Source organism: Astyanax mexicanus, chromosome 16 (genome assembly GCF_023375975.1).
Source record: "Astyanax mexicanus isolate ESR-SI-001 chromosome 16, AstMex3_surface, whole genome shotgun sequence".
NCBI classification, from domain to species: Eukaryota; Metazoa; Chordata; class Actinopteri; order Characiformes; family Acestrorhamphidae; genus Astyanax; species Astyanax mexicanus.
The window spans coordinates 17,133,902-17,161,274 of NC_064423.1; the positions used below are offsets into that span (position 1 = coordinate 17,133,902).

A 27,373-nucleotide genomic window follows, 5' to 3' on the forward strand; every position below is an offset into this window, starting at 1 on the left:
GCTGGGCCACAGGAGCCTATGGTTCACTACTCCCCTCCTCAAATCCAAAACCATACTGACTATAACGTTATATTAAAATGTTAATATTGAAAAATTTGGGATGCACTAGACTCCCACATACTTTCAGCAACATACATGCCCATTAAAAATAAATGCATTTTAGTACATATATCAAAGAAGCGTAGTTGGGACATTTCAATTCCTCTTAAGTCTCTTGAGTTATGGATCATCTTCATACTAGGCTAAATACATCTGCTATGTTCTTGCTGGACTGTCACGTTATGTGTGCAAGTGTGATAGATCATGTTTAAACCAATAGGGTGTTGGAATAGTATATGTTTAATACTTCTTATCCAACCAAAATCAAATTCATTCTATCTGAACGAGAGAGAGATTTATCTGGATAGGGTTTTTTAAACAATGGGATGCTGGATACAAGCTGAAATTAAGTAGTAAGGGTAGTAAGTAGTAAGAGTAAGGAACAGAAAATACAGAGATTAATATGGTAAAATGTAAGGAGTAGAAGAAATAAATAATTACTTCAGTAAAGTATAGAAAACTAACATTTTTACTCAAGTAAGTTAAAGTATTTGTACTTTGTTACATGACAGCTATAGGATTAATCCAAGGACATGACAGTAAAATCTGAAAGTGACCATTACAGCCTACATTAATAACTGCAGAGTTTTTTTTTTTTTTTTTTACCTGTGATTGTGGATACATCCTGGCATGATTTATCCAGGGCAGGGCCAGGCCTCAGGTTTCCAGGCGCGAGGCAGAGGTGCTGGGAGAGGGAGCCACATCCCTCCTCCTGCTCCCCACAGAGGCTGAAGGATGCCCGGGGCTCCAGGAGGCCCTGTGTGGGGCAGGTTGGAGGAGAGGGAACAGGATTGGATGAGAGGGGTAACAGGTGCAGACCACTGAGGCCAGTGAAGTTCCAGGATCTGTGTGCTTAAAGCCAGTACAGAAAGGCTATGCTGCCCTCTAGTGGATCAGAGTCTCAGAGGGAAGAGCAGGTGAAGACGGCACTTTCACATCACTTACTGAAAAAGACACAAAAAGATAAAAGATTTATAATGTTAACTCTAATAATACTTTCAACTTAATATAAGCAAATGCTTAAAATATTAGTTCTAATTTTAGTACTAAACAATTAGTCAATTAAACTCTTTGAAAACATTAACAAAGTTTTTTTCAATTTGTATGAAAATTCCACATTACTACTAATACTACTACTACTACTACTACTATTACTATTACTATTAGTACTATTATTATTACTACCACCATTAGTACATTACTACTCCATTCACCCAAAAAAATCTTTATAACAAGCAATTAACGTTAGATAAACCCAGTTAAACAGAAATATAAAACTTAATATTATAAGTATTGCTATTATTACTATTACTACTTAGTACTTAGTATTACAGCAACCTTTAATGTTATAAATATTGCCATTATTCCATTTACTATTTTAACAAGCATTAATACTAATAGAATTACAATTAGAACTACCATTATTACTATTACTACTATTACAAACCTAGGGCTGGACAAAATTGTCAAAACGTATAAAAACAATAGCAATAATGGTATTTGATATAATATGATTCTGATAACCTGCCAAGAACGCCCATAACAGATAAAAACCTACACATTTCTGACAAGTTAATTTGCCACTTCCTAGAATGTGCCCTGTATGGACACATTCAGATGCATGTACAGAAGAATGTTTTTTAAAATATGAGAAATGTTTCCATATTTCCAGTATGGAAACAAATTATTACAACTACTACTATAACCATTATTACTATTAGAGATTCTCTTCCATTTTTACTATTACTGCTACTACTGATATTACTAATTCTATTACTATCTCTATTTCTACTACTGCCACCATTATTACTATTACTAATACTACTGTCACTGTCATCTACATTACATAAACAACACCATATGCCAACAAATGCATGCGATTCAGATAGCATCCAGCTTTAGATGCGTCGTAAAATAAATTTTTTTGTTAGTTTTGTTTTATTCATAAACAAAAGGTGCTAAACGGATTGAGGCAAGCAAAGAATCTAAGAACAGAAAGCTGCTTTTGTCACATAATGGGAATTAGCAGCATTCCATTTGATGGCCTTAATACAGCTTGCAATACATTATGTCTGATGTCTGATAAACAGAGGGCAAAACATTTACTGCTGTACAAACTAACAGGAAAAAGAAAATTAATTATTTAAAAACACAATCAGTGCTACACATATACAGAATATTATACAGTATAATAATGTAAAGTAAACACAAAGTGTTCCCTCTCAGCTTGGGAACACTAGCACTGATAAAAGTTGTGAGGTATTATCTTGTGAGCAGTATTTAGCCTTTATGGAGCATGGCAAAAGTCAGGGGACAGGATAACTAGCTCTGGACTGAGGAACAGCGTAATTCCTATGTTCTTCAGAGTGATAAATACCTGGAGCAGGATTTATGATCCATAACTAAATCCTCCAACTTCAGTAACTAAACTCACTAAAGCTCTTGTGGCTAAATCTAGTCAAATCCCCACAGCAATGATCCAACACATGCAGTAAAAAGCCTTCACAGAACAGTAGAGCCAGTTACTGCAACAAAATGTCACTTACTATGGTTTAAAAAATACAAACTGACTTTCAGTGTTAACACTACCATTTATTATTTAGACCTAAAACAGTTAATTAATAATGTATTTCTGTAAATACAGATATCACACTGTGCTGATTTGTTGTTTACCCCTATTCTGAAAAAAATGCACATCGAGAGGCTGAATGTTTAGCCAGGAACACTCTCTCGAAACTTGCTTTTACAGCGTGGGGGGAAAATGAACACATGGGAAAACAACAGTGGCTCTTTTGTATAAACCCATATCACTTTCTCTGGAAAGCAGGCCAGCTTGCACAGTGGCATTGATCTGTAAGGGGATACACACTGACTTAGCCACTGCAGAAGATGGGCCAAAGCAGTGCTGCATTCATGACTACATGAATAATATGTGCATGAATAATGATGCCTTTATATCGCATATCAAATCAACATGGCGTTGTTAAATTATGCACATGATGTTACTGTTAAGACTGGTGGTGTCTCTAACAGAAGCTCTTGGAGCTTGGAGCTTCAAAACTCCTTAGGTTGACTAAGGTGAGAGGTTATTATTACTGCCATAGCTTTAACCAATAATAATAATGTAATAAATGCAATAACGTTAGATTTCTGTTTACACGTTTTAAATGTTTTAGAGAAGATTTCTTATATATTTTCTGGTACAGTTTCAAATTGACAACAAAAAAAAATAAAAGGACCTCAAGCCAAATTGCTGCACACTGTCTGGTCAGTACTTTGAAAGAACCCCTGTGGCAAGTATCACAGCTTAAAAGCACTTTTGTAGCACTCTTGTTAAGAATAATTCAGTTCATGTTTCAGGGATTTTCCAACCATTCTTCTTTGCAAAAAGCTTCTAGATCTATGAGCTTCTTAAGTCATGCTCTGCTCTGTTAAAGTCTATCCACTGATTTTCAAGAATGTGTAGGTAAAGGCCTGCAAAGCCATTGAAGAAGAAGCCTGTAAAAAGGAAGCCTGGCACAACAATAACATTATCAGCTGCTGTATAATTAGTCCAGGACAATATGGACAACATTTATTTCAATATTCAACATAATTTTTGCAACAGTTTTCTGTCGTTTTTGCTTGGCAATGATCTGTTGTTGCAATGATTTGTTGTTGTTGTTTGTGCCCAAAAAATACTGTATATATACAACTCTGGAAAGTTGGACTCTGGAGTTTCTGAATCAGTTTCTCTGATTTTGCTTTTTATAGGTATATGTTTGAGTAAAATGAACATTGTGGTTTTATTCTATAAACTATGGACATTTCTCCCAAATTTAAAATACAAATATTGTAATTTAGAGCATTTATTTGTAGAAAATGAGAAATGGCTGAAATAACAAAAAGATGCAGAGCTTTCAGACCTCAAATAATGCAAAAAAATAAGTTCATATTTATAAAGTTTTAAGAGATCAGAAATCAATATTTGGTGGAATAACCTTGGTTTTTAATCACAGATTTCATGCATCCTGGCAGTCTTACACACTGCTTTTGGTTTGATGGCTGTGATCTTCCATCTTTCTCTTGATTAAATTTCAGAGGTTTTCAATTTGGTAAAATTAAAGAAACTCATTTTAAGTAGTCTCTTATTTTTTTCCCAGAGCTGTAACTTAGAACTTCTTTTTTTTAGTTAAATGTACCTTTATTTGACTACAAATTTAAAAGATTTTACAGACAATGTTCACAAATGCCACATTTTATTTTCAAGAGACCCTAGGCTTCTCAAATGTGTCTTAAAGATTAACTACACTCCAAGACATTAATAGCTGAAATACGTTGCTCTGTAATAACAAAAGATACCAGCCCTGTTTAAAAAGGCTTACAAATAAGACACAAATATGAACAGAATTTAGATATTTTACCATATTGTGTACATAATAAAGTCCAAAATAAACAAAAATGGCATCTGGATCTGGCCTGAGCCTTTGGCTGATCTCAGCAGCTGGCTTGTAGAATGTTAGCCACAATGCGAACTGTTTTTCCAATCTAAATGAGTTGCTGGTTTTTGATGAGAGAATGACTTTATATGTGTATGATGTCTGTATGTTACTCAGGGTCTTTAGCTTAAACCAGCTTAAACAAGCCTTTACACAGATAGACGGACAGATTTTGTAATATCAAAAATAAGTTTATAGATGATATCACAGTGATTTAAATAGTTTCTATTGTGATAAATATCAATTCAGCTTATTCTCCAATCCTAGATAAACTGTAACCCATGCACAGTGTTTGTCAGCATTGCAGCTAAACTAAAAAAGTAAACTGAGGCTGAATGCCAAACATATCCGAGTAAGAATTTAAATCTCTCAAGCAGAAAAACAAAAAGCTGCTTTGACACCTTTTACTACAGGAACTACCAGAAAAACAATGTTTGATGACCTTAATCCAGTTTGGAATTCAGTCTATCAGATACTTTACTAAAAAAAAACTAAACAATACACTTTAGGCCCATAAGTATCCAGACTAATTCGTAGAAATTATAATAATATATAATGAAATTAATATATATGTATATGTGACGTCTTTACGAATGTAGGCTAAAGAAACTTGGAAATACAATAAATATGGCGACATGTCTGCATAACCCCAATGTGAACCCAATGTGGTAGGTGTAAACATTGCTTCAATATGATTACAGGTGACTATTTTTTAATTTAACATTCTAAACTTGAAAAACATTAAACATAAAACACAATCTGTCTTAACTAACATGTTTTTTGCTAAATAGTAAATAACTGCACATCAAAGTTTTAATTGAGGGAGCATTAATATAAATAGTTTTTAAAAAGTAATAAAAAAAAAGAGAAACTAATTTGTTGTGCAAGATATCTCAATTCTGGGGGGAAATGTGGTATTATTATTTTTTTACAGTGCAGACAAAATTCCTACATTGAGTTTTGTACCATTTTTATAGAAAACGTCCCTCAACTTCTTAATTTGACAAAATGGGGAAAAAAATTACTTGATATTAAGTCTGCCATAATCTTTAACATAAAAAATGTTAAATTGTGCATTAATTGTGTATTTAAAAAATAAGATGTGTGTTTGTCTGTTTAATCATTATTTTTTAAATCATAAATACATTTAATTTGACTATGGAACTACTATTACATAAAATGGTTTAAATAAGAAAATATAAATTGATTAAAAATGTATTTTATTTAGGAAAAATTAAAGTAATTCCTTTAAGCATCAAAGCTGCAAACATACTACCAAACTCTTTTTTGGCCGGAACTGCTCAATGTACCAAAAATATATTATTGAAGTAATTAAAACGTGAGTTTAAAAGTTATTTCTGGACACTCTTAGAACGGTCACATGAGGTACAAAGCTGAAGTGTAGGATATCTCAAGGCCAGTCTGCACCCACTCAGCCCGGCCGTGTGCCAGCCGAGCAGTAGCCACCGGGTGTGTACGTGTGTATTGTCACACAGGCTAGAGGCTGGGCTATAGAGGGAGTGGGGGAGTGGGGGAGAGAGGGAGTGAGGGAGAGAGGGAGGGAAGGAGAGAGCAAGACAGACAGAAAGGACAAAAGGAAACACGATGAAGGGAAGCACTTCAGATAAAACCCCTTTTTTCAGCCTGTCAAAACCATACTGAATAACACACTTGAATTAGACAGTGAGCACCAGGGGGGAGGGGCAAGCTGAATGCTCAGGGGACATCTCGTCTGTGATTGGCTGAAAGGGACAGGCACTCTGAGCGGTTTCCTGGGAGACCAGAGGACTATGACCAGGCTTGGTCACATGGAGTGTCAGTCAGTGGGGCTTTGGCAGCACAAACCACCACCCTGATCAGACCAAGCATGAACACCTGCAAACCACAGGTTCACAAACTCAGGCTCACCAGTATAATCTTTACATAACTGAGCCCTTCCATCACATAATATTATAATTTGAAATATTTAAGAGAATTAATATAGGTCTAAATAAAGCACATTTAATTTTTTATTTTATGAAAAGATGTCCAACTATAACTATTTGATAACTATTTTATCTTAAAGGGAACAATGTTTTATTTATGGTTATTTGTTGAAAGAACCCATTTAATGAATATTTTTATTTTACAAGTCCTGCATTGGTTTGCAGTATTGCTATTGAACTCCATATACAGTACCAGTCAAAAGTATAGACATATAACTGTATATAACTGTAAATTAATATTAGACAGGAACAAAATTATGGGAAACATATGGAATTGTTTGCATAGCAACCAAAACATGTTTGGCCTCCCTAATCTCCTGACTTAAAACCAAATGAGCGTGAAGGAAAAGCAGCAACTATTGTGCAGCACCTTCAGGAACTCCTTCAAGATGCTGAGAAATCTATTCCAGGTGATTCTACTTCACGAAGTCACTGAGACTAAAATACCAGGTGTGTACCATATTCTGGTTTGTTTAACACTTCTGCATATGTTCCTGTAAAGCTTCAATGTCTTTAATATTAAATTTACACAAAAAAAAAGAAAACACATTGAATGAGTAAAGGTACTATAGGGAATATAGTTACAGTGACTGTTGTGCATGCTCACATTGTAATTAAATTCAATTAAATTCAGTTTTATTAATATAGTGCTTTTTACAACAAAAGTTGCCACAAAGCAGCTTTACAGAGAAAAAACAGGTCCACGCCTCTATTAGCAGCACCACAGAGATGCCAATTATTGTGGTGTCAACAGTTGCAGGGAAAAACTCCCTTACATTAAGAAGAAAAAACATGATGGCAATGCTGAAACAATATGCTGTTCAGCACATCAGCCATCCAAACATATGACCCTATAATAACATTATTTTTAGTAAAAATAGAGCTAAACTATCAAAAATAATCTTGCAATCAACTAATGTTTTCACAAAAGCATTTTTTCATTGAAACAAATAACATATCTACAGTCTTTCACAAGCACTATTTATAAACATTAATCCACCTACAGTGAGACTTCAAAAAGTAAAATAAGTTTTGATATGATTAAAGCTGTGATTTTTTAATGCCTCCAGAAAAGCACCACCCATAGATTAAAAAAGTAACTAAAATTTTGTTTAAAAATATGTATATGAATCAGACACAAATACAGTGTTGTAGTGTCAAAATGTGCAACAAAAAAAAACAGATAAATGAAACATTCCAAAATCCAGTGTGAAAATATCCTGAAGTAGAAAAAAAAGGTAAACAAGAGGTGTTCCACACTTTCTCAGTTCCCACACTCCGCTCAGACCACCCAAATAAAACAATCCAAGTGTGGTTAAGCCTCTGTTTTGTACACATGTGGAATCAATCTCTCAAAGATTTTAAGCCAAAAAAAGTATACACAACACAAATACTGAACTAAAACCTTATTGTTAACCCACAGAAAGGAAATAGGCACTAATGTTGGGCCAAATAAAGTTTTGGTACTTTAACTTCTAAAACTTACTTTTGTTATTTTGCAGAAAAATGATCAGAATCAACTTCAATTTTAGATGTTTATGTTTTTTTCACAAATAAACACAATGTTACCTTTAGATTTAATTGTATTAAATAAATACAAGACAAATGTATTCATAGAATGTCTCAAGACTTCTGATCACTGTGTGTATATACACATTAACCTATACATTACTTTATGAGTAGCATTACTAATACTGGGTAGGGCCTCTCTTTGCTTTCCAAACAATTTGATATAATTCTTCAGGGTACTTGCATCTCACAAGATGCTGGAAAATTTTCTTTGGATTCTGGTTACTGCTTCATGCAGTTCCTGCAGATTTTACAGTGAAAAATTTCAGCTGCAAATTTCCCATTCTCTGATGCACATTTCCCAACACACCTGATCCAACTAATTAAGCCATTAAAATTCCTTTCAGATATTAGATGTGTAGGTTGGGTTGGGATGTTCAGCCAGTTCAGATGCATCAAAAGTGCAGGGATACAAGAAATGCACTAACACAAACCGATCTGATCACTTTCAAATAACAGTGTGGACAGCTCATCATCTTGACAGATCTGGTGCGAGAAACAAATCCGATTTCCCTGCAGTCTGAACACAGCCTAATATGCACAGGCAGTGTGCCTCCAGCACAAGGGTTGGGAAACACTGTTCTTATGGATTTAGACACAGTGACAAGGAAGGCCAAAATGAGTAGCACTGAACTCATCACTGTGATGCTTAATGTATTAACTAAAGTACTTTTACAATAATTAAAAAAGCAGATTTTTACACTGTAACATCTGATAGATAGATTTTTGTATTAGTATCAGAAATTAAAAAGAGTAATTGTTAAATCTGTAATTAGTACAAAGAGCAGTTTTCATATAGTAGTATAAAAGAGAATCTAAAGAACCATATCACCATGCAAACAGCAATCAATTTGTTTCCAAATCCAATAAGCAAGTCTGAGTGATCAAGAATCACAGCATTAATGCATAGCAAAAAATTATAATGTCTATACAGCATAAAAGATTTCTAAAAAGTTTACCATAGTCCTCACTTCCACACAACTGACACATTGACTTCCCACAGTTCTGTTCCAGTACCACCAATCGCTTTCATCAGGGGTGTATCTGACCTTCTGTTCATCTACTGATCACTGATATAAAGGGCTTTGCTTTGTCAATCTATGAAATGATGACTACAGAAAAGATTTTCCTCTCACCTCACTTCTATGTGAAAACTAACAGAAATCCAGGCAAGTTCCTGCACGAGAAACAAACAGCCTTTTGCTTCCACGTCTCACTCCCACTTCTGAGTAAATAGAAGCTTATGAAAAATCAAGAGGCGATAAGAGGTAAGACAATGTGAAGCTTCCGGCTGGGAACTTCCTTTCCACAGGAGCTTTTCCTGGTGCCTGTAAGTCATCAATATCATGCCTGTACAATGTGTTACAAGGCGTGGTAAAATGTAGATAAGGAGCAGCGGTAAACCAGTCTTTCTAGTTTTCACAATCTGACCATATCACCAAAATTTTTTTCATTTGTGTCAGCAACTATGCTAAACAAACGCAATAACAAATACTGGAGGCAGGACAAAAAACATATACAGCTGTTGAAAAAATAAGAGACCACTTGAATATGTTGAGTTTCTGTGATTTTACCAAATTAAAAAACCTCTGGAATATAATCAAGATGAAGAGGGATGATCACAAGCCATCAAACCCAAGTTGAACTGCTTGAATTTTTGCACCAGGAGTGGCATAAAGTTATCCAAAAGCAGAGTAAGACTGGTGGAGGAGAACATGCCAAGATGCATGAAATTGTGATTGAAAAACAGGGTTATTCCATATATTGATTTCTGAACTCTTATAACTTTATGAATATGAACTTGTTTTCTTTGCATTGCATTAGCTCTAAATGAAAATATTTTTATGTGGAATTTGGGAGAAATGTTGTCCGTAGTTTATAGAATAAAACAATAATGTTCATTTTACTCAAACATTTACCTATACAAAGCAAAATCAGAGAAACTGAATCAGAAACTAAAGTGGTTTCTTATTTTTTCCAGGGCTGTATATGATATAAAACATATACATATATCCATACAGCTCATTTTCAAAATGTTATCAAAAAAAGCTGACTGTGCTTGATGGAAGATAAACTAGCACTAGCAAATTAATGATTTTAGAATTTTAAAAGGAGAAACAACGAACAATAGGTTATATCGATTTTTTTATGGTTCTAAAATAATTTACTACAAAAAGACAGGGCCTTTCAAATGTTCTTTATTACCAGACTTTAAAAACTGACACCAAGATATTTAAGTGCAATGACTTGTATTTAAAGTTAACTAGAATCAATAAATGCAAATGAAATGCTAATAAATGCTGTGTCATTTGTAATAAAACATGTTTCACAGTATAACCATAACAAAAGTTAATCACAATAATGCTAAAATATCCTAATATTACTCTACTAGTGTTTCATAGTCAATATCTTAACATTTTTATATTGCAAGAAAACTAAGAAAAAACACTTATAAATTAACAATAGAATTATGAGTATTTAAACATTATGAGGATATCACATATGAGGATGTTTTTTCAAAGTTATGACGTGTGTGATATGTGAAATTTCTGTTCTGTCTATGTAGCACACAACCAAAACCACTATTGTGACTATTGTGCATAATGATATTGTGAAAATCATTATTGTGCATTTAAGGTGGCCAGTGCGTGGGGACGCTGTGGGAGGTCAATGACTGGTTGATGTCATGCTCTGAAAACAGTTGGGGTTTAAACATACTGCCACCAAAAAGCGCACTGTATTTTGAATTAAATACAGTTTAAAAAATGTGTCTCAAAATAGTTGAAAAACACTCCTAAGACCATTCAATTAACTGTGTGCTCTCAGATATGAAGCTTTCTCTTCTAAGCATGTGTAATTTGAGCTTCAGTTAGCAGAAATAAACTCTGCTAGCTAACTTATCAAAGCCTAGCTGTCCAACTATGAGTTCAAACATGACATTGACAAGAAAATTACCCAGCACCCCCTGAGAAACTAATCCCGTCCGATTCAGACTAACATTTTTATTGTCAGTGCTGTGCTGCTCTGAGCTGTCTGTAAACAATTTAGCTAAGCTAAGAGGCTAGCTTAGCAAGTGCTTTAGCTACAGGACCTAAATACGACAGTAAAAACTTTTATTTCAGCCTTTAAATGTATAAGTGGGTTTTCATTCAGTCTTAAACAGGTTCTGTTGTTAAGAGAATGTTATAATGCTGCTAACTAAGCTAACGCTAACCAGCTATTCTCTTAAATCTTAGCACAGTGTTTATTTAGGTTATGACCCTGTAAGTGAACTGAAATTTGTTTTTTAAAAGCCATGTAAACACAGAAACATTTGTGCTACTTGTGCAACGTAAACTACTCTGTATTTTAATTTTGACTTTAGACTGTAAAATGACAATCACAAAAAATCCCCTTATATCATATTATTTTAGGGCCATATAGGTCAACAGAGTTAACGTTTTTTGTTGTTTGTAGCAAAAGAAAAAAAAATCAATTTCTATTTTTCTCTTTAAATATATACTTGAGGCAGATTATATCTGTTTATTAGCATTTATTTTACTTCAGTTCTGGATATATGGAGTGTGTTATTAGTATCATGAGATGCTGGATCATTGACTTTTGTTACAATCTGGTGGAAAATTAGCCATGTCATATTGTATGCAATAATATTGCCAAATAAAATGTTATAATCATTTTTTGCAGTAGTGTATTGTATTTTTGAAAATATTATTATAATATTAAATATTATTATTTTTATTTGTTTAGGATTTTTTCATATGACCAAGAATATTGTTATCGCAAAAATACCCTGAAATATTGTGATATTATTTTACAACAGTATGTACAGTAAAATGTTACAAAAAAGGGTATTTTACTCCATAGTTGTTCCTTTTAAATCACTTTTAGAAAATATTTATTTATTTTTTGTTGTATTCGTGTTATTACACCAAGCTGTCTATATCTTTTTATACTTAATATGTTTTATATTAAAACAGTTTAGATAATAGCACTATAACAGACTTATTGTTGTTTTTTATCCATTCATCAATTTGAAATCCGTAAGGTTAGAGCAGACACTGAAGGATGGCTTAAGGCCCTGTCACACAGTTCAGAGATAAGTCTCAGGCTATCAGTCCACTATCTCATACGGTGTTGTCTAACAAACAGTTCCCATTGCCTACATGCTAATCTGCACGCTCTCCCCAGTATTAACAGGCCAAGACTGCCAAAGGTGTTCAAGGACAAAAAGTTGCACAAAAGCTTAAACACAAAGCATGGTAGACACCTATATCCTAATTTACCTGAAAGGGCTTTATACCTTCTGACCTGGGCTAGTAATATAATCCATGAACATTTTTAATATGTTGGCTCTAAAGAAAGAGATTCTGATAAAATCTCATTAAAGGTTTCCAAGAATCCACAGCAATAATGCCTAGAAGAACAATACCACAAGGTTAAAAATAGTTCCTTCTTCCCAAAGAGATACTCACAGCGTCTGATTATACACATACACGTGTAGTATAAAAACAATAGTGTCAGAGGTCACAAATTAAAAGATAAGGTCATAAAGTTATAAGGGAAAAGGAAAGAACCTGATTTAGACTTCAGGTCAAGTCTGCTCACTGTAACTAAAGCAGAAGTTGGTCATGTCTTTTCCTTTGCACAGTCAGGGGATTTACACACATAGGTCACATGATACATTGAGCCGGTGAAGTAAAATAGTTTCTCTTTTAAATTTAAATTCAATCATGTTTAATGCTGATGTCCATAAGTTTTGTGATTTAGCTGCACAGAGCATGCAGAATAATCATTTTAAAGTGGACGGCTGTGGTGCGGTCTCCTTTCCGATGAATCCGATTCCAGGTTATGTTCAGTCAGAGAGAAAGAGAGAGCATGCTATAAGTGAATGAGCTACTGAGCTCTGAGGTTCCCCTTCTGAAGTCTCCATTTCTCCACCAACAGCTCACGTTCAGTAAAACTGTGCCGGATCCTTTTTTAGAGGCTGTATGTGTAACATAAGTCGTTAAAGACGCGTGACGTGGCCAGAAGAACTCCCGCGAAAAGCAACCCCACACCCCAGTTTTTAGAATGAATATTTAAATTAGGCTTAGCAGGGATGGTCATTCCAGCACACTGGTACCATTAAACACAATATTGTATTCTTCTGATTTCAGATTAGAAACAAAATAATGCGGACTGCCACTTTAAAAAACACTCACATTTTTTCTGTATGCTACAGATAAAATGCAACAAAACCTAAAGACATGCTTTCAATGAACATACAAGAGTAACTATATGTTTTTTATTATTATTCAAAGTTTTCCAGTAGCTTTTCCTGATGCCTGGAAGTCAGCAATATTGTGTACATTGTAGTAAAGGTGTGGTAAAATGTAGATAAGGGGCAGCGGAGTACGTTTATGTCTTTCTATCTTGTACAGCCCAGTCACATCACGGGACAATGTGCAATGTCAAATACTCGATTGACACCATTTGCATGATACTAAAAACAAATTCACACCTTCTTTATTTACATATAATACACTATATTGCCAAAACATATTTACTCATCCATTCAAATCACCAAACTCAGGTTACTTCTAATCACTTCCAAAGCTACAGGTGTACAAACCAAGCACCTAGGCATGCATTAGTGAAAGAATGGGTCACTCTCAGGAGTTCAGTGAATTCCAGCATGGCAACATGATGGATGCAGTACCTGTGCAACAAGTCCGGTTGTGAAATTTCTTTACTACTAAATATTCCACAGTCATCTTATAATACAAAGTAGAAGAATCCGGTAATGAAAACAACTCCCCCTCTCAATGTAAAATGACAGAGCGGGGTGCAGAGTGTGAAGGTCTCCAACTTTCTGCAGTCAGTTGCTACATACCTCCAAACTCTATGTGGCCTTCAGATTAGCTGAAGAACTGTAGAGTGTAGAGACCTTCAAATGAGCTTCAATGGGTTTCCATGGCTGAGCAGCTGCATCCTAGCCTTGCATCACCAAACAGTCTTGGCCTTTATTTTATAATGACTAAAGAGACTATTGTTAATATAATCCACTGTATATTCTCAATTTCCAGTCTTTTCTCGGGTAATTTCTTCATTTTAAAATGCCCTGAAATAGAACCCAGTGGGTCTCCACAAAGCCGAATAAACTATACAGTCAGTCAGTCAGTTCAATGTCATACTTTTGCTTTAATCAGTAAATCTGCTGCTAAAACTATACAGAGCTCTGAAACAAAATAAGAGACCACTTCAGTTTCTGAATCATTTGCTCTGCTTTTGCTATTTATAGGTATACATTTAAAAATGAACATTTTCTGGGGGGGATGAAAATATTGTTATTTAGAGCATTTATTTGCAGAAAATGAGAAATGGCTGAAATAACAAAAAGATGCAGAGCTTACAGACCTCAAATAATGCGAAGAAAACAAGTTCATATTCATAAAGTTTCAGAGTTCAGAAATCAATATTTGGTGAAATAACCATAGTTTTTAATAAAAGTTTTCATGCATCTTAGCCTGTTCTCCTCCACCAGTCTTACACACTGCTTTTGGATAACTTTATGCCACTCCTGGTGCAAAAACTCAAGCAGTTCAGCTTGGTTTGATGACTTGTGATCATCCGTCTTCCTCTTGATTATATTCCAGAGGTTTTCAATTTGGTAAAATCAAAGAAATTCACAATTTTTAAGTGGTCTCTTTTTTCCCAGAGCTGTATGTCTGGCTAAAATGAATCATATGTGGTTAAGCTTTATCATACAGACAAATTAAAAAACTGTACGTCATGAAGAGGCTTATCGACAACAAATCATTTTATTTACCCTAGCACTGGTATTATACAGCATGGCAGAATAGTTAATGTTGCTATGTATACAAACAAAAGGTAACCATGTAGTGCCATGTAGTGCCAAGCAGTGCACTGCACAAGTCAATTAGTAATGGCTTCAATGGGTTTCCATGGCTGAGCAGCTGCATCCTAGCCTTGCATCACCAAACAGGCAAGCAGATACTTTGGCAATATAATGCATCTTCTAGATGTGCATTATATTGGCTCAGTAATATCATCATTGTTCTCCTACAACTACAGAAATGTACCTCAAGTAAAACTTGATCGATAATTCACATCATCTTGCCATTAGCAGTTCAACCTCGCACATGCGGTAATGCCTCCCAACGTATATAGGTGTGGGCATTCCTAATCCATCCCTGTGGTAACAGTTTATCATCAAATTATGTACTATAAATCCATGACACTTGCAATATCAGTTTGGATTAAATAGGCCATAGTAGAGGTAACAGTCTTGTCCAATTATTTTTATTGGTTTAGGTGTGGTGTGTTTGCCTGACCAGATAATTAAACTCCAGTCTGCCAGGGCGAAGGCGTAAATGTTACTCACAAAATTACACCAACAGGTACCTTATCAACTGTACTTGTGTAAAATCATAATATCAGAATTGCTGTAACATACTGAATTCTTGGCCTTTATTTTATAATGACTAAAGAGACTATTGTTAATATAATCCACTGTATATTCTCAATTTCCAGTCTTTTCTCCAGTAATTTCTTCATTTTAAAATGCCCTGAAATAGAACCCAGTGGGTCTCCACAAAGCCGAATAAACTATACAGTCAGTCAGTCAGTTCAATGTCATACTTTTGCTTTAATCAGTAAATCTGCTGCTAAAACTATACAGAGCTCTGGAACAAAATAAGAGACCACTTCAGTTTCTGAATCAGTTGCTCTGCTTTTGCTATTTATAGGTATACATTTAAAAATGAACATTTTCTGGGGGGGATGAAAATATTGTTATTTAGAGCATTTATTTGCAGAAAATGAGAAATGGCTGAAATAACAAAAAGATGCAGAGCTTACAGACCTCAAATAATGCGAAGAAAACAAGTTCATATTCATAAAGTTTCAGAGTTCAGAAATCAATATTTGGTGAAATAACCATAGTTTTTAATAAAAGTTTTCATGCATCTTAGCCTGTTCTCCTCCACCAGTCTTACACACTGCTTTTGGATAACTTTATGCCACTCCTGGTGCAAAAACTCAAGCAGTTCAGCTTGGTTTGATGACTTGTGATCATCCATCTTCCTCTTGATTATATTCCAGAGGTTTTCAATTTGGTAAAATCAAAGAAATTCACAATTTTTAAGTGGTCTCTTTTTTCCCAGAGCTGTATGTCTGGCTAAAATGAATCTCATGTGGTTAAGCTTTATCATACAGACAAATTAAAAAACTGTACGTCATGAAGAGGCTTATCGACAACAAATCATTTTATTTACCCTCAGCACTGGTATTATACAGCATGGCAGAATAGTTAATGTTGTTATGTATACAAACAAAAGGTAACCATGTAGTGCCATGTAGTGCCAAGCAGTGCACTGCACAAGTCAATTAGTAATGGCTATCACACTTAACATGAGCAATAGAAGTCACACAGAGACAGATAGCCCTCGGAGATTCAGTTGTAGTGCTGCACAGCTACCTAATGTACCCATGTATTTCAGTATTGTTTCACTACTTATGTACTTGCACTGTATAGGGAGTAGGCAAGTAGGGAAGCCATCTGACATTCAGTCCAAATCAGCACGCCACATTAAACACGTGCGAAACAGGACAGACCTAGAATGGTAGTTATACATTAACTATAAACTGCTGCCTCTCCCATAAGCACGTTAACATTTCAGCCACCACTCCAATTATACAGTCTGTTCTCAGTTATTGTGGAAAGGGGAAGGTAATGGTTTTATTTTCATTCATGAAGTAATGCAGTCATGTGTGATGTTTTATCACGGAAAATTTGAATACACAAATAAAACAACTTCTCACACCCTGACATTCACGCAAGTTGTAATTAAATTACACTTTTTAGATACCAATATTGAGGTTTTGGCCAATACTGACAATACATATTTGATCCCAGAGAATAAGAGCCAGTAACCATGTTCAGGAGCTTCCAGAGATGTTACTTCCTTGCCACCACAACGTTGCCACTGTTGGCATCACTGTAGTGCTCGCATAAGAGGATTGGACCCGTTTCTCTGTAAAGCTGCTTTGTCAACATTTCTTGTAAAGAGCACTATAAAGCTATAAAGCACTATATAAATGACATTGAATTGAATTGAACTGAACTTAAAGCATACTTTTAAAAACAGCTGAGATGAGTCTGTTGGTTAAATTGTGCTGGGCTTATCTTCACTGTGTGGCCCAGAGACTGGATTAATGACTATGGCACAGAAACATACCAGCAAATGGCTCAATTAACAGCATTAATTAGCAGCACCTGAAGCTAATCAGAACAAAAAGTAAAGAGTTAATTTCAGGTCATTTTGAAGAGTTTCTATTGGTCCGTTCATTAATAAATTTTGGCACAGTGTAAGGGACAGTTTGTCTGTTCAAATTATGTAGTAAACTAAAAATCTAAATGGAGATAAATGTTTTTCATAGGACAGTGACAGTGACAGGAATCAGTCAATAAACTTGAGTAAAATGTAGAAAAAGTAGTTTTAATACATTTAAGAAAAACAAATAAAGATGTGTTTTATTTTATTTTACAATTACATTATAAATGTATTGTTCTAAACTGTTGGTGTTAATCTGCTAATGTTTATTTCCACTATTTTAACAGTCAGATTTGTTCATTTGTTTGTACATTTGCCACGTTACAGCTACATTTTCAGTTTAATTAGCATTCATAGCCTTACAGTTATTGAGCCAACCTAGATAACAAAACATGCTTGGCTATACAAGCCAGATGTTACATTAACCTTCTAATGGTTTTGAGTTATTACTCAAAATAAGGCATTGTTCTGAGTGTAAAATGAGTAATATGTTTTGTTGCATAGCTTCTAAGTATATTCTAAAACCTATTTAATATTATTTAATAAAATGCATATATTTTCTGACATTTCAGACATTTTCTAATCAAATATCAATGAAACTGAATACTTTGTACATATTTAAGCTAGAACCTCTATCTGTCAACAATTATGCTCATCAAGTGTGACTGACTATTTACTGTTTACACAACATTTTTACATTCATAAAACTATATTTTGGCTCCATACTGTTAGTTGAGGAAATGTTAAAACAGGACCCACACTTTCACTTAAACTTTGCTTTTCTGCACTTTCTCTTTCTCCTGAATTACTTTGTCTTTTGGATTCACATCTAACTGGGATCACAGCCAAGAAGCAACCTTACAGTAGGCTGTTAAAGATGCATATCAATAAGTAATTGCCTTTGCTCACCACAATTTCCTATAAATGCCAATCATAAGGTGATACCACCTAATGTCTACAGTATAACTACATTTGAAACTATGACAGCAGCCAAGCTACATCAATACGTCAGTGTGCAAAAAGTCACCAGGTGTGTGAAAGGTCTAAAGCACAGTGGCTGGGGTGTATTATCCTAGAGTGAATGACGTTTGAAATTACACGTCATTTAGATTTAGCTATTTTTTTGTCACTTCATAATTACATAAAAACTGTTAAAATGTGTGAAATACAAGATATAGCGACTGTATATAACTTTAAGTAGAGAAATAATGTTTTATTTCTAAAAAGAACTCAAGAAACAAACAATACATAATCAATGAAAACTTGGTGGGGGGGGGGTGGATGGTGTCTCTCGTGCTATTTATAAAACAGTGATCATATTAAATGATCAGTTATGGCAAAAGAAATACTACACAGCAATTTATAACAACACATGGTATACAGCTGTGGAAAAAAAATAAGAGACCACACAAAAATGATGAGTTTCTTTGATTTTATCAAATTGAAAACCTCTGGAATATTAAGCTGATACTTCTGTTTCCAACTGACTGTGTTTTTTAAACACTGTTTCCAGTTTATCTCAGTAATAGATTGCACTGGTGATTCCACTCACCCACCCTGTGTGTAGTTCTCTTATGATCTAAAATATTCTAAACTGGGGGACAGATTAAGAACAGTGCTATTTAAAGATAGCATGTGTTTGTATGGGATTCCTGTACAAGCTCCCATGTCTCCCTTACCACAGAAGCAGCCTTTCCAGACAGTGTGAAGACCATTTAAATGGCCTTAAATGTTCTTACATTTTTGCCGGCTAAGTCTGGAACCTGGTAACCCTGAATGCAGTGTAAGATATGTGAACTTTTACTGATTGAATGCAGAAAACAGCCACTGTTTACAACAATGTTTACAACCCAGTTACAAAAAGGTGTGATAATACTAAATGATGTTAAGGCACAAATACATAATTTAATAGTGAAAAAAAAAGCTATGACTGGTGTTCGGGAATAGTCATGGACCAAATTTCAGCATTAACATTTAATCAGCAATGAAAATAGGTTTAGTAGCAACATACTATGTATGGAAATTTTTGACTGTAACTGAAGCTAAACAAAATGAAATATTTGGATAAATATGAGCATGTTTTTTTGCAGGATTTTTTGGTGCATTTTTTTTTTACCAAATAATGTTGGCTGCCGAATATTTAGTGCATCCCAAGTCTAGTCTTAATCTTTTAAATCTAGGTCTAAGGCTAAGGCTCCAAATAATTAGCGGAATTAATAACGTATACTATTCAATATACTATATACTTAACACTAGCACTTGAAAAATATTGTCAATTTTTTTTATTTACAAAAATCCATATTGTGATCAAAGCTGTATTCTGTCTCAAATGCTGTCTTTTTTTTTTTTTTGTGATTTACTGTGAAACTTTAAGGTTATTTTTTTTGTACAAGTGTTCATGTCTGCATTTTATATGCATGCCCTAAATATTCAGTAATTAATACTGTGGTGCATTTGTTTGTTATTCTTGGAATTAAAAAATAATTTTGAGTATTTTGTCATATTGCAAAGAACATAGAACATAGCATTATTGCAAAAACACCCTGAAATACTGTTAATTATTACTTTTATTTAGGCCATATCATCATTCTTGTTAACTCAGACTCTCTTCTAGCTAACTGAAATATAAAATTAGTATTATAGTATTGAACATTTTGATACTATGTGCAGACAAAAAAAAATCATGATCGAGAACTAAGTCTGTATTCAGCAGTCATGTCCAGATAATTAAATCAAAACATTTAAACCATTACAAACATTTTTGTTTTATAATCTTTTTTACGTCTATGATGCCATTAGTTTAAGAATCAGTCAGTGTCACATGACTCCTATTAATGTTTGCTTTGGCTTTTACCAACCTCATGGCCATTGAATGGAACACCTGGCTTCAGAGACAGATGTCTTTTAGCGCACAGCTATTCAGACAGAGATATTAGCAAACCAAATCTGCAAATGAAAAATGAAAAGTTTTTCCTGTGACACTGCTTGTATTTGTTGGGTACTTTTTGCAGCTGTTGTATTGCTTATATATCTAACATTGGCTTTATGACCGCACAGGGACTACAGATACAAAATAGCTAACTGGATAATTTTAGCACTTTACTTTGGTGTGGAAAGTTTTTTTTTTTAATTAATATGAACTCTAGCGTCAAATAATGAAAAAAATATTTAGTGCTTATTACCATGCCAAAATTACCATATGTTTTTCTCCCACAAAAGTTAAGTATATGTATGGAGATCATCAGTGTCAGACAAAACACTTTAAAAGTCTTTAATCTGGCAACATCACAGGGTTATGGTTAGGAAACAACTTTCTAAACTTTCGATTTAAGTCATTGTAAGCTCTGAAAAAAATAGGAGACCACATGATGAGTTTCTTTGATTTTACCACATTAAAAACCTCTGGAATATAATCAAGAGGAGGATTTATGATCACAAGCCATCAAACCCAAGCTGAACTGCTTGAATTTTTGCACCAGGAGTGGCATAAAGTTATCCAAAAGCAGTGTGTAAGACTGGTGGAGGAGAACATGCCAAAAAAAACAGGATTATTCCACCAAATATTAATTTATGAATTTTTAAAACTTTATGAATATGAACTTGTTTTCTTTGCATTATTTGAGGTCTGAAAGCTCTGCATCTTTTTTTTGTTATTTCTCATTTTGTGCTCTTAATGACAATATTTTTATTCGTAACTTTGGAGAAATATTGTCCGTAGTTTATAGAATAAAACAACAATGTTCATTTTACTCAAATATATAACTATAAATAGCAGAGAAACTGAAGTGCAAAAATAATGATTGAAGGCTAATGATGTTTGTGTTTACTGAAATATGCCAAACATTATTTTAAGACTTTGTCTTTCTCATTTCCTATAACCAAATTTACACCTGTCAAACATAATTTAAAAACATTTTGAACAATGTATTTTCCCCTAAATGATAAATAATTTTATTGCCATTTTAAGCCTTTAATAATGCCATAATGACAATATTGTGGTCAGCAAAATGATTGAGGTTATGTCCATATATATTGTATAATATGTCTATATTGTAACAGCCCTAACTGGACTCGTCCTCAAGCAATAATTCAGTTAAGTGACGATTCGCAAGTGTGTTAAAATAGATATTAAAATAGATGTCTGAATATCTATTTCAGCCCACTGTACTGAACTATACTGAGTGGAGTCCAACACCGGTATGATATGAAAACTAGCCAACAGACTGCAGCAACAATGTGATACACAGGATCATATCGTTAAAAATACAAGGTTTGTGTAAATGTTCTGTTAGGTTACTTACTGAATTCGCTAAATGAATCCTGCACAGGGTTAAAGGGCAAGTCTGTCCTCCAGTGCTGACAGGCTAGAAGTCACGTTCAACAGCTTCTGTCCTGTCCTGTCCTTTGCACACTCCCCGGCTACATTCTCTCTCTAGTATCCCATGCAGTGAAAGCACCTACTGTTTAGAGAAAGGGAGGGAGGGGCGGAGGAGGGGAAAAGGGAGGTATCAGAAAAGGGGGAGAATGGGAGGAGCCACAAGGTGGGGGAGGGATGAAAGTAGAGAGAGAGAGAGAGAGCAAAAGAGAGAAAGAGAGAGAGAGAAAGAGAGAGAGAGAGCAAAAGAGAAAAAGAAAGAGAGAGAGAGAGAGAGAGAGAGAGAGAGAGAAAGAGAGAGAGAGAGAGAGAGAGAGCGCAAAAGAGAGACAGAGAGAGAGAGCAAGACTGTGAGTCAGCACTCATACATCAATGTAGTTGTTGCTGGCACAGATTTCCTCACTAATCAATCAATCTTATTAAATTACATTTGGGTCCTTTTTCTTTTAGTCCAGCAATTTTTTCCACTCTGTGCCTGTATTTAAATAATTAATACAGATTTTTATTATCATATTACATATCCTACAATCACTGGACTAAGAAATACCAGCAATAACATATAATATAATTTAATATATAAATATTTCATCTCTCATTTCCAATAATTGGCACAAAATATGGCTGGGCAATATGGTAGTGTCTGCCTACTGTATTTCTTATCCGATTCAGAACTTTTCATTATGTTTCAGTGACAGAAAATTATATGAATGCTGTTTTTGTCTGTAATGCACACACAAAAATACTCTAATATAAAATCTGTATAAAAATGAAATCCAATTAACTAAAATATTGAATTTATTTTAATGTCCATTGTATTGGATGCCTGTTTAACATTTTATTTTATATGAATAAATATTAATAATTAAAAAAATAAATATATTAAAATGTATAAAATTAAGAAATAGGAGCCTTTGTATTTTTTCAGAGCAGTGGGCGGGGCTAATCTACTGTTTCATTGGCTTGCGGATTTTGTATTGGCTGGTCCATAGTGTATTCTGATAGACAACAACTCTCAAATAGCGTTATATGCAACAAAACATCAAAGAAAAAAAAGAAAATACATGATGTCCACTGTAATGGATGCTGGGTCTGAAATGATTAATGAAATCCCTGCAAAAAGCACAGACATAGATGCAAATCATGGGGTGAGAGTTCTGTCCACAAGCATAGGACCAACCCCAGTGCAAAACAAAAAGCAGAGTTGCAGGCTGGTCTGAAAAGCTCATAATCCCATTCTCATCTATTCATGTAAATTACAGCATGCTGTCACACTCGTACCAAATATAGCTACTCTATGGGCCCTATATTAGCAACTTATTAGCAACTTATATGCGTGCCAACTAAGCAGCATGATTTAGGAGGGTGTGTCAATGTGTCTTTGCTAGGAAGCAGGAAAAGTACGCTATACGTTGCTTGCAAAGTGCAAAAGGCATATACTAATTCTCTTAATTAATCATGGGTGCATTCTGGATGTAACATGAAATAAACCAATCAGCGCATCACCATTCCCTTTAAGAGCCAGGTGTGCTCTTGCTCTTGCATTGCTATTTTAATGGTGCAGCCCTTCTGCACTTCTCTGTAGAGGAAACCTGCTTGTACACGCTGTGAAAGTGTGCAAACAGCTATGTTTTTTTATTGTGTCTTCTGTTTATTGATGATGTACAACATACCTTGCACCTGTGTCACTTAAATAGCAACAGAGTTAATGAATATCGTCGCTGCCCAATGAAAAACACTTATCTCCAAAACAGCAACTTTACAGGAGAGAGAAAAAACCTTGTAAACTTTCAATGGAAGTCAATGTAAAAAAAAATATTTCAGGTAATTTTGAAGAGTTTCTATTGGTCCATTCATCAAGAAATTTTGGCATAGTGTAAAGGATATTTTGTCTGTTCAAATTATGTAGTAAACTAAAAATCTACAAAAATGGAGAAAAGTGTTTCTCATAGGCCTGCGATAATATATACGTCTATGTTGATGGGTGTGGTGGCCTGAAAGTGAGGTGTGTTCAGGTACATTTCTGGCATATATTTTGAACCCTGACAACAGTCAACCGTCAGTTGTTCATTGCTATCTTGGCAATGCAGGTGGGTCACGTGTACACCCCCACTTGTTACACACACACACACACACACATAAAAGGACATGAAGCAGTGCACAGACACTTAGTTACACAAGTTAAATATCGACAATAAACAGAATACAAAATAAAATAACTTTTCTGTTCATTTAAAAGAGCTGCTTGCTCAACTTCACAGCAAGAACCAGCACCTCAGTTTTCCTCTACTGAGAATCGCAGAAGCGATGCGCCATTAAAATACCAATATGCCAAAGTCAGAGCCCATCTAGCTCTTAAATTGAATGGCAAGTGGCACGCTGACTTTTTATTTTACATTATGCCCAAAACACACCAATGATTAATTAAGAGAATTAGTTTATGCCTTTTGCATGTTTCAAGCCGTGCAAGGTGTACTTTTCCTGACGTTACGATAGCACACGTAAAGACACACTGACACACCCTGAATAAAGTTGTGTGGTTTCACCTATAGATCGCTACAACAGGGCCATAGTCTTTTATTTCATACAACTGGGCTCAAAGTAGGGCTGAACTATATGGTAACAATATTGTTTCTGCCCACAGTAAGTAGTTCCTAATGAAATCCCTGCAAACAACACAGATGTAAATGCAGAGCTGCAGAGGGGTCTGAAAAGCACCTAATCCCATTCTCATCTATTCATGTAACTCACAGCATGTGGTCACGCACATAACAAATATAGCTCTTCTATATCTTTAAAGCTGATGAAGAGTGTGTTTCTCAGTACTAAATGTATATACTGAACACAATAACAAGGTTAATGTTAGAGGTCAGTACACTAAAAGGTCCCAGAGATTTGAGAACTGTAGCTCTACAAACAGGTATAGAGTGGCCATGTGACGAATGTTAAACAAGATCATCAAAAAAAATCTGTATGATTTAGTGCCTCCACATGTACGTGCCTTTTGCACGTACTGAGCTTAGTCTCCGCTGATGGCAAAAGCTCATTTCAAACACTATAACACCACCGAGGCACTCAGTAAAACGCTTTATAAATGAGCAGTCTGTAAGTACGTAAGGTCCTTAACACCACTAAATCCTGAATCAGGTTTTAGTGTCAACAATGAAGCAACCTGTGAACTGCTTTAAAAGTAAATCAGCCTTTTTTTATAGACGGCAACCGAAGCAACTCCTGATTCACGTTGTTATGAGACCATGGTTTTACTTTCTGAAAGCTATAGCATCCATGTCTGGGAATTAATTACAAAAATAGATATTTTTAAGCATTTGGGAACAAAGGTGTCAAACAATTTACATATTAACATTCATCACTCAGGTAGAAGTATTATAGATACTATGGTTTAAAAATACTTCTGTAAAAGTTGACGTATTAACTCAGGTATTTTACTCAAATAAAAGTGTAAAAGTGTTTTTGCCCCCACACATGGATAGAAGGAAAGTTCTATGTGCAAACATTCTTCTGAGATCACAGCTGCAGACCTGTTGGGGTCAACAAATGTCTTAAAGTATAATTAGCTAGATGCCCCCTCTACGTCAATAGCTACTGTCTATTTATTATCAGAAAAAAAAAAAACTTAGGGGAGGGAATCACTACAGGTCCAATGATGTGATATTATCCTGTAACTTCTGACACAGTTTGAATTTATTGTCCTATACCGTCATTTCAAAAGTCATGTAAAAAAAGATAGCTTTTGAAATATTTTGTATCTTTTGACATATTAAAACATTTTTTGAACAATACAGATAGATGGAGTTAAAATAACTGAACACATCAAACCGAAGAACTGTCTTTTACAAATCAGTACATTAATTATAATTAATAGAATTGTTTTTTCCTGAAGAAAAATGTAGGATACCACATGTTCCTTCCATGCTAAATACTACTACTATAATGTGTAAAATTAGAATCAGTTGCAGCACTTTAGTTTAGATTAAAACGTGATCAGAGAGGATCCTAGAGGAGCCTGTCTGCATTCAGAGTTCAAGTTGCTTTTTTAAATTGTTAGTTTTAATAATTAGAATACATAATTTATTTATTTGTAGAAATTAATAAACACCAAGGGTTAAGCTGAAATGGCACCACATTAAGTTTGTGCGTGAAATCACCACAAGTCCTCATTTGAGTGTTTCATTCATGTGACTAACAGGATACTGAGAACTCATCTTTCCTTGACTGCAGCCTAGGCTTTGGAACACATCACGTTTTATATAGTGTCCATCATAACCACACGCAAAAACTGACCAGTTCTGAGTATGTATCATGGACATCAACTTATAGTTGACAATTTTATCTATACTAAATACTTTACACTCAGAACCTGGTTTAAGTAATTGATACAGAATTGGAACACACCCATTTCTCTTATCTGAACATTTGACATTTAGTTTGGTTTACTCTAGCTTTACCATAGTAAGACCCAAAGAGCCTTCCAAAGCCCTTGAAAAAAAGAAGAATAAAGATGCATACAATCAGACAAATCAAAAAACACACGTGATATTATTTAAAATAGAGGCACACTGCTCAGCCCAATAAGCTCTCCTTCCTTTCCCATCTTTAAACCCACACATCACCCAGTGAGCCTGGCAAACTACCCCATCCATTGTTTATTTATTTTTTGGCTGAGGGTGGAGTCAGTGTGGAGTCAAAGTGTCATAAGAAGATTTAAAGAGATTTAAATTTAATTAATTAAAAATAAAATAATGGATTTTGTATCTAATTATAACTAAAGAAAATGCTTTAAAGAAAAGAAAAAGGAAATATAAAGGTTCTTAATCTCAGTTTCTCAGGCACAGATTCCTTTTTTTTTTTTTTAGCTCAGAAACACTCCTGATGACTCAACTGGACCTTATTTGGAAGGAAGGAAGTAAAGCAGCACAGACTATAAAAATACAGAGAAAAATAATATCTCTTCAGGGCATTCTGATAACCTAAACACTGTTTACCAGAGAAAACATTAGTGTATTAAGCATTTAGCCGAGTTACTGTATAAAACACTGACTGCTGGAAATGGGCTGAGTGCCAGAAAAAGACCAAAACACGCTGCTGTCCCACCCGGCCAAGCCCCGCGCGCGCAGCCGCTGTAAGTTTAAAGTGCTGGACACACATAAAGCGTGTGATATTTCATTATCAGTGAACTTCAGAAGAGATAAAGCTTACTTTACCGCCGGCCCGCGCTGTCCTTCCCCGCCGCTTCACTTTCTGTCCGAGTTTTTAGCCCGAGGGAACTTTTTCCACACCGCCTGGAGCGGACTGAGACCGGGCTCGCAGTCAAACACACAGCTGACCTGCGCAGCTCTCTGAGAGCCGGGGTTCGCTAGAGGGCGCTCTCTCACTGACACAAAACCCGAAAACCCAACATACATTACTGAGCATGTGCGAAATAAACGAATGCACATGTAAATTAACAAATGAATAAATTTATAAACAAAATAAAATAAATAAACATTTCTGTCATGAAAAAAGTACACTATTAAA

General features: G+C 34.8%; 1 long non-coding RNA gene across 1 annotated transcript; it reads right to left on the reverse strand.

Moving 5' to 3' along the window:
* Window positions 1-855: 855 nt before the first annotated feature.
* Window positions 856-27,195, reverse strand: LOC103044803 (uncharacterized). Its single transcript, XR_453816.4, has 3 exons — window positions 27,056-27,195; window positions 21,768-21,926; window positions 856-1,043 (listed from the first exon to the last, which is right to left on the reverse strand). It is a non-coding gene; the product is annotated as an uncharacterized LOC103044803 (long non-coding RNA).
* Window positions 27,196-27,373: the final 178 nt, after the last annotated feature.